This window comes from Neoarius graeffei, chromosome 5 (genome assembly GCF_027579695.1).
Source record: "Neoarius graeffei isolate fNeoGra1 chromosome 5, fNeoGra1.pri, whole genome shotgun sequence".
NCBI classification, from domain to species: Eukaryota; Metazoa; Chordata; class Actinopteri; order Siluriformes; family Ariidae; genus Neoarius; species Neoarius graeffei.
In genome coordinates, this window is record NC_083573.1 from 101838082 (window position 1) to 101847095 (window position 9014).

The 9014-nt window shown below is 44.0% G+C and overlaps 1 pseudogene; it reads right to left on the reverse strand.

Annotated features, from left to right (window-relative positions):
* Nucleotides 1–796: 796 nt before the first annotated feature.
* LOC132886315 (threonine synthase-like 1) lies at nt 797–8744 on the reverse strand (annotated as a pseudogene).
* Nucleotides 8745–9014: the final 270 nt, after the last annotated feature.

Sequence of the window (9014 nt, forward strand, 5' to 3'; positions counted from 1 at the left end):
TTACAGTGGCATCCTGTGTAATGGTCACTAAGATAATGTTTAAAGTTTGAAAGGGTTTAACCTTACCTGCAACAGTCAGTAAGCATTGAGAAATCCCACGGTAAGGCTGTGAGATTTGGTGGGAGTGTTACTGTTGCCACTATGCAACAAACCCATAACTGGGAATGGGTTTGTTGCATGCTTGCGTGATGTTTCTGTGGGAATGGGTTTGTGAGTCAGAATGTGTTTTGAACAGTGTTCTGCATTTTTGTTTGGTGCTATTGTGGTGAATGAGAGATATATTTTATTTTGATACCTCTGTTGAGATGCAGGCTGATTTGGCCAGTGCAGGTTGAATTGGGAGATGGTGTTGTGTAAAGTTAGAGATGGGCTGTGGACTGCCTTTGGAACAAGTTAACATAATGTTTACTGGTATATGCAAAGATAAGAAGACCCTAAGATGATTTCCTTTCCTAGCTTGCAGCCAACTAGGTATTTTTTTTAAGTTTGTGCTTTATTTTTATTTTCTATTGTTTGCTATCATGTATGTTAACATGTTATCAGCTAACATGGTGTCCTTATGTTTAATACTGTGCATTAGCCTATTAGTTTTCATGGTTTGATGTACAGAGAAGACTTCAGTAAAACCCGTTAAAGGAAACCACTTGCATCTGATCGTGCTTTGGGAGGGAATCACATTGGGGTTTTTGTGTTGGAAAGGGACTTAGAGAAGCTGCAGCCCCAGCAATTGCCACTAGGAGATGCTGAAGCTCCTCACTTCTTGTGCCTGTGTCCTGACAGCCCAAATATCCATGTCCTAACTGACCTTCATAAATGAGTCTCATATCATGGATTCCACCTCATCTGTGAGAACACTGAAATCAGGCTGGCAAACTGTATGTGGATGACTTGCTCTCTCTCTTACACTCTCATATAGAGTTTTATACATTCGTTCTTGGCTTGCAATAGCACACAGTGCATCCAGCTGCTCCAGAGGCTCATGTGGGATGTCAGAACAGTGTAGAGCTTTAAGAACAGCTGGAGCAAACTTCCCAAAATGTGCAATGGAACACAAAACAACTGGGTACATCTTATCATGCAGCCGGTCAGCCACAGATTTTGCCATGGCAGTATGAGTGTCCATTATGCATGGCCGTAACTACCATTGAGGACACTGAGGTCATGTCCTCGGTATTTTTTTCAGAAATTTAAAATTGGTCTACGCTGAATTTGAGCAGTGATCAATGTAAAACGCAGCGTCCACATCCACATGTCATCTGTATTTCCCCCCAATAAAATTCACATTTGTCTAATGTCATCTGGAATCTCTCAGCCTCTATCTCTATCATTGCTGTGTCTAACGCAGCATCACGCAACGTAGCCTATACTAGTGTCGGCCGGGGAAGCTGGGTTTTGGATAAAACAGGCAGGGTGTAGTCTACGCTCTATCACATATGCCTACCTAACCTAACATAGGCTTATAGTCACATCGCATTATAGAGCTTTACCTGAGTGCAAAATGAAAATGTTGCAACAAACTAAATTAAGGTTTGGACAGCCAACAGAAGAGCAGGGAAAGAGAAGGAGGGAAGGAAAATATTGTCAGTGCAGTGGTAGACCGTTCAGTGGTGTCATGCCAACTTTCCAAGGGGAAACGTTTCATTGTCATTGCCTATTACATTTTAGTTAGCATTTCGAGAAACATTCAAAACTACGTTGTCACAGGCAGCCCTGTGCAGGGCTGACTAAACGGGCTTGTTTGAGTAACTCTCTCTCTTTCTCTCATAACTCTCTCTTTCTCTCTCACTCACTCACTCACTCACTCACTCACTCACTCACACACACACACACACACACACACACACACACACACACACACAAATAATACACTCTCACACACTCTCTCTAATACATAGTCTTCACACAGAACTAATAGCCCTACATTCTAATGTAATTTAAGATAATGAAATGTAAATTATGCCAATACTTCAGGTAGCTGAGCAATACACTCAGTTCAGTTCAGTTTTGACTTTTATGTCAGACAAAACTCCACAGTTATGATGGCACAGTTTTAGAATTGTTGAAGTAAATGTGTTATGAGCCAAACTTACATTACAGGCAATGGTGAGAACACTGTTTCAGAGAATGCATGCAAATGGATCTCAATTCAAGACAGCCAGATAGATTGATGCCTTTACATTACTGCTCAGAATGTCTCTACACATACAGACACCCACAAATAACACACAAACTCTCAGTCACTCTCTCTCTCTCTCTCTCTCTCTCTCTCTCTCTCTCTCTCTCTCACACACACACACACACACACACACACACACTATTATTATAAGGTGTAATACTAAAGCTTACAATTCAGCAGTTCACACCCTTTCTGTCATGTGTATGCTGCAATGTAAATAATGCCAATACTTTAGGTAACTGGTACTTTAGGTATGTATACTCAGTTCAAGAGTTCACTACCTTTCTACTTTTATGTCAGATAAAACACCACAATTATGGTGCCACAGTTGTAGAATTGTTAAAATAAATGTGTCCACCACCAAATCTATCCTTGGTTTGTTATTTATTTATTTAAGTTGTGCCGGGGGGCCCTTCGGTGCTGTCAGCCATGCTTGACCTCGGTATTTGAAAAATCCTGGTTACGGCCCTGCCATTATGTAGCCTGTTTTGGAGTGTACTTCGTGAATAGTAGTCAGGCATTCAGCCTCTGAGCACCACCTTGCCTGCACGTCCTGCCGTATCCTACATAATAAATTCTCTCACACAGTAAAGTGCTTCTGTTTCTCAAGGCTTACAAACAAGTCCCGGACGAGCTCACCATCCCCGCTGGATACATAATGCAAAAACCGTTCAAGATTTGAAGATTTCAGAATGTCATTAGCAGGAGAATTTGACAGCATGATCTTCCTACCTCGGAGATCATACTGACCAGTGCAGATAAAATCAGAGATGACACAGTTATGATTAGAGGTGCAAATGATGTTTCTTACTGGGATGCCCATTTGTTTAGCATAGACAGCAGATATGGCATTTCCAAAGTTTCCAGTGGGAATGCATACATCAGTGGGTTGCTCAAATTTCACCACACCATCTCTGATGAGGTCTAGGTAAGCAGAGGAGTGATAGACCACCTGGGGAAGCAGCCATGCCCAGTTGATGGAGTTAGCCGTGCTAAGAACAGTGGCGTACTCCACTGCAAAGTGGCTAGCCAGCCTCGAGTCACCAAACATCCCCTTGATGGTACTCTGACAAGTCAAAGTCAGAGAAGATGCTTACAGACCTAGTGTTGCCCCCTTTGAAACCAGTCATCTGCAGTTTCTGAATGATGCTAACACCTTCCTCAGGGAAAAACACCGGCACTCCAATATGCTGCCTGTCGCTTTCACGGAGGTTGCTGAACCCACTAAGTACTGCACTTCCTGTGTCCCCAGATGTGGCCACAAGGATCAAGTAGTTGAACATCTGTGGAAGGCAGTGAGCAAAGAGCTGTGGCATTAACTGAAGTGCCAGGTCTTTAAAGGAAGCAGTGGGACCATGGAAGAGCTCCAGAATGTACTGATCCTCAGCAAGATGCTTAACAGGTGCCACTGATTTGCTGGCACAGTTTTGCCCATAGGCTCGGTTAACCATTGAGCAAAGTTCTGATGGAGTGATATCCAGTGGATGTATGCACTTCTCAAGTATGACTAAAATACGCTCAGGATAAGACATATCCACTAATCTTATCCATTCAGAACATCCCAGTTTTGGGAATCCTTTATTAGGCACGCAAAGCCCACCATTGGGAGCTAATCCCTCCATGACAACATCACTGAAGAACTTCACATCACCGTTTGACACAGGTCTCTGGCTCCTGGTGGAGATATTGGTCTCTGATTCAGAGTCCTGATATTTATCTAGAACCCTGACAACTTTCTCTGCTATTTCCTCAATAGTGTCCCCCCTTCCACAAAACACTCTGGCATCCAACCGCTTCTCATAAAACTGCTTTCGGTACTCTAAGTTCTCCCTCATCCCTCATGGAGATGCCAGGACCCTGACCGACGATTCTGTACAGCCTCTCTACTGCCCCTTTTCCACCAAAGCAGTTCCAGGGCTGGTTCGGGGCCAGTGCTTAGTTTGGAACCGGGTTTTCTGTTTCCACTGACAAAGAACTGGCTCTGGGGCCAGAAAAACCGGTTCCAGGCTAGCACCAACTCTCTGCTGGGCCAGAGGAAAGAACTGCTTATATCAGTGGGGGGGGGGGGGGGGGGGGGTGGAGTTGTTAAGACCAACAACAATAACAAGACCACGAAAGATCACCATTTTTAAGCGACGAGAAGCCGCAGCTGTACAAACGTGAAGTCATCCATTATTATTATTATTATTGTTGTTGTTGCTGCTGCTGCTTCTTCCATGTTGTTTTTGATTCGATATTCGCACCAAGGTTTATGCAAACGTAGCGATGTAACTGATGTATACAACGACGTAAGTGACGTATACAGCGACGTAATGACGTGGCTTCCCTGAGCAGCACGAGCTATGGAAAAGCAAACTGGTTCTCAGCTGGCTCGCAAGTTGAACGAGTTGTGAACCAGCACCAGCACTGGCCCCGAACCAGCCCTGGAACTGATTTGGTGGAAAAGGGGTATACTATGTCTTCAGTATCCACGTCCAGATAGAAAGCGATTCCTGAGCGTTTCAAGTGCCGCATGGCGTCCAAGTGAAGTGGGTTTGAACCCGTAAGTGAGATCACACATCCAGAGGCAGAGAAGTTGCACACAGCTTGGCCCTCTTCATCGAAAAAGTGTTCACCTCCAACTTGGGCCAGCTTCTCTGCTACTGTCATCCCCCACGTCTTTTCCAAAATATCATCATCAATATCGATTACAGGCTTCCGGAGTCTGTGGGACAAAATCCGCCTCACTGACGTCTTCCCAGCCCCAGCATGTTCCTCTCCTGAGAACTCTTTGTAGACATACATGACCTTTGTATCATGTGCAAAGGTGAGAGAGCGGAAGAACTGGCAATTCGATGGTACCTCAGTTTGTCCATTTTCGATAATAAATGAAACAAGTGTCTAGTCATCATTGTTTAGGAAATGGACCTGAGGAGGAAAAAAATAAAGGTACAGTGGCATTAGTTAGTAAAATTAAGTAGATCTAGCTTCAGTTGTGGCTTTACACTATATTTAATGAAGATACAAAGAAAGCATGGAGGAACCATGTCTATATTTACATGCTCGCTGTAAAGCAGTGACACCTGCTGGAGACTTGGTTTATTTCAGGTTAGAAAACATCTCATGTCATCTCATCTCATCTCATCTCATCTCATCTCATCTCATTATCTCTAGCCGCTTTATCCTTCTACAGGGTCGCAGGCAAGCTGGAGCCTATCCCAGCTGACTACGGGCGAAAGGCGGGGTACACCCTGGACAAGTTGCCAGGTCATCACAGGGCTGACACATAGACACAGACAACCATTCACACTCACATCTACGGTCAATTTAGAGTCACCAGTTAACCTAACCTGCATGTCTTTGGACCGTGGGGGAAACCGGAGCACCTGGAGGAAACCCACGCGGACACGGGGAGAACATGCAAACTCCACACAGAAAGGCCCTCGCCTGCCATGGGGCTCGAACCCGGACCTTCTTGCTGTGAGGCGACAGCGCTAACCACTACACCACCGTGCCACCCCGGTTAGAAAACATGGTCCTGGAAAATGACTGTTGCTGTAATATCTGTGAAGATTCTCAGTCATCCAGGTCATAGTAACTGTGGGTGGTAAAAGAGAGCAACTGGACTTGCTTGAAGATTCTTGAAGACGTTTCACCTCTCATCCGAAAGGCTTCTTCAGTTCTGTCTGACTAATAGAGAGTCTGAACTGAAGAAGCCTTTCGGATGAGAGGTGAAATGTCTTCAAGAATCTTCAAGCAAGTCCAGGTCTCCCTATTAGTCAGACAGAACTGAAGAAGCCTTTTGGATGAGAGGTGAAACGTCTTCAAGAATCTTCAAGCAAGTCCAGTTGCTCTATTTTACCACCCACAGTTGCTGTTGCTGTAATGTCTAACCTTTTCATTTTTTGCTTTTTGAGCTTATTTCCATGTACAGGAACAGTCAAAAGTTTGTACACCCTTACTCTACTCTTTCAGAGTATTTTTTCTGTATTGTGACAATTCTCTATATTGTAGAACAACACTGAAGACATCAAAACTATGAAATAACATCTGGAACATATATGGAATACTGTGGTAAACAAAAATGTGTTTGATATTTTAGATTCTTCAATGTAGCCAGCGTTTACCTTAATGATGCTTTGCACACTATTGGCATTATCTTAACCAGGCGCGCCTTGTCAAAAGGTAATTAGTGGACAAGTTTCTTGCCTGCTTAATTTGTTTGAGATCAAAGGGTAAACAGTAAATGATAAAAAGACTAAATAAATAAATAGCCCTATTCCACAACTGTAGTAATCCATACGTATTATGTCAAGAACTGCTCAACTAAGTAAAGAGAAACAACATCCATCATTACTTTTAGACATGAAATAACTCATCTCATTATCTCTAGCTGCTTTATCCTGTTCTACAGGGTTGCAGGCAAGCTGGAGCCTATCCCAGCTGACTACGGGCGAAAGGCAGGGTACAGTACACCCTGGACAAGTCGCCAGGTCATCACAGGGCTGAAACATAGACACAGACAACCATTCACACTCACATTCACACCTACGGTCAATTTAGAGTCACCAGTTAACCTAACCTGCATGTCTTTGGACTGTGGGGGAAACCGGAGCACCCGGAGGAAACCCACGCGGACACGGGGAGAACATGCAAACTCCGCACAGAAAGGCCCTCACCAGCCATGGGGCTCGAACCCGGACCTTCTTGCTGTGAGGCGACAGCACAAACCACTACACCACCATGCCGCCATGAAATAACTTCTAATTCATAAAAATAAAGGGGGAAAAAAAACCAAAAAAGAACACTGAATTAGAAGGTGTGCCCAAACCTTTGACTGGCACTTTACATTCACTCCTTTTTTTTGGGGTGGGGGTGGGGTGTTACATTCAAATGTTAGTGACAACAACCGTAGAAGTGGAAACAAATAACTAATGAATTGATCCACTTGACCCGAAACATGAGTGTGTGGGTCACGGTCATCAAAGCTCAAATGGTGATGAATACATTCAAACACACCAACCAAATAGTTTCCCCTTTTCTGAGAACGACTAGCACTGAAATTAAGTGACATAAGGAATCTTACAAGCTCATAATACAGTATAAAGTAAAATTCATGAAAAAATATTTGTTCATTCGTGAAATATACATTCACCACTCAAAGATAAACTTCATATCTTCATGCCATCATGTAATATCCTCTATATACCGTACACACTCCCAGTAAAGATGAGCAATAATAATAATAATAATAATAATAATAGGAAGAAGAATTATTAGCTTCACTTAACGCAGGAGTCTCAAACTCAACTTACCTGGGGGCTGCTGGAGGTAGAGTCTGGGTGAGGCTGGGCTGCATCAAGTATTCCACAAAAAAAAGGGCAACTGATCCAATCTTCTCAATCTTTATTATTAACAGTTCTTCAACATGAATGTTTCTTCTGAACATGAATGGGTTCTTCTGAACATGAATGGGTTCTTCAGAACATGAACGGTTCTTCTGAACATAGGCTTCTCTTGCCTACTCCTTGCTGCCAGAGACCTGGCAGCGCTTCCTCTCACACAGCTGAGCCACATTTGGCTTGAGGGAAGAAGCAGTTGACCCTCAGTATGGCTTGAAGATGCTTATCAGTAAGTTTGGATCTGTACTTTGACTTAGTGAAGTTCATGGTGGAGAAGAGCTTTTCACACAGATATGTGCTCCCAAAAAGGCACATGGTCCGCTTGAACATCCTGGAAAGCTCAGGGAAGGTGGGGGGCAATTCTCTCAAAAATTGTCCAAGCTTGTCTGCTTTTCCACTCACCTCCCTGAACTTGGCTTTGAGTTCAGAATTGCGCTGCAGGTCAATGAGCTCCATTTGAAGCACAGGAGGGGCATCTTGCACATCGAAGGAGAAGGGGTCAGCAAAAATTTGAAAAGTGGCTCTGTGTGTCTTGAAGTCTGCAAGCCTGTGATCAAATTCCTCTTTAAGCCCCTGGATCTGATATGGTTGATGCCTTTCAAAACGACAGATATCACATTGTCAAACTTCAGGCATTTGCTGCAACGGGCCTGCTGATGGATAATGCAGTGCAGAGCAATGGCCTCCTCCACACCCTCCTCTTCCAGTTTTCTTTGAACAAGTGCCACCAGTCCATTTCTCCTGCCTGTCATTGATGGCGCTCCGTCGGTTCTTATTCCAGCAAACTTCTTCCATGGCAAACCGGCATCCACAATGGCATCACACAGCTGGCGGAATATCTCCTGAGCAGTGGTCTGGCCATGCATTGGAATCACTGTGAGCAACTCCTCCATCACTTCAAAACTGTCGTCAACATCACGGACATACATTGTGAGCTGCGCAGTGTCAGTGATGTCTGTGCTCTCATCAAGAGCGACTGAGTATGCACGGAAACATTTGGCTTTCTCATGCAGTTGATCATATATGTTACCTGACAGGTCAGAAATGCGCTCTGCCACTGTGTTGGCTGAAAGGCTGATGTTGCTAAACTGACCCTTCTTTTCCGGACAGACTAGACATGCAGCCTGTAACATGCACTTTTTGATGAACTTGCCTTCTTTGAATGGCTTTCCCGCCTTAGCAATCATCTCACTCACCACATTGCTAGCTTCGACTGCTGCATCATTCTCTTTGCTTGCTTTCTTGAAGAAATCTTATCGCCTCAGTAGACATGTTTTAAGATTGGTGACCCGGTTTTCTCTCTCTCATCTCCCTGGTATTTTGCATACTCCTCGGCATGTCTAGTTGAGTAACGACATCTGATGTTGTATTCCTTGGGCACTGCAACTTTCTCTCTGTATATAAGACACGTCGGGATGCCCCTGTGCTCAACAAAAAAATATTCCATCTCCCACTTT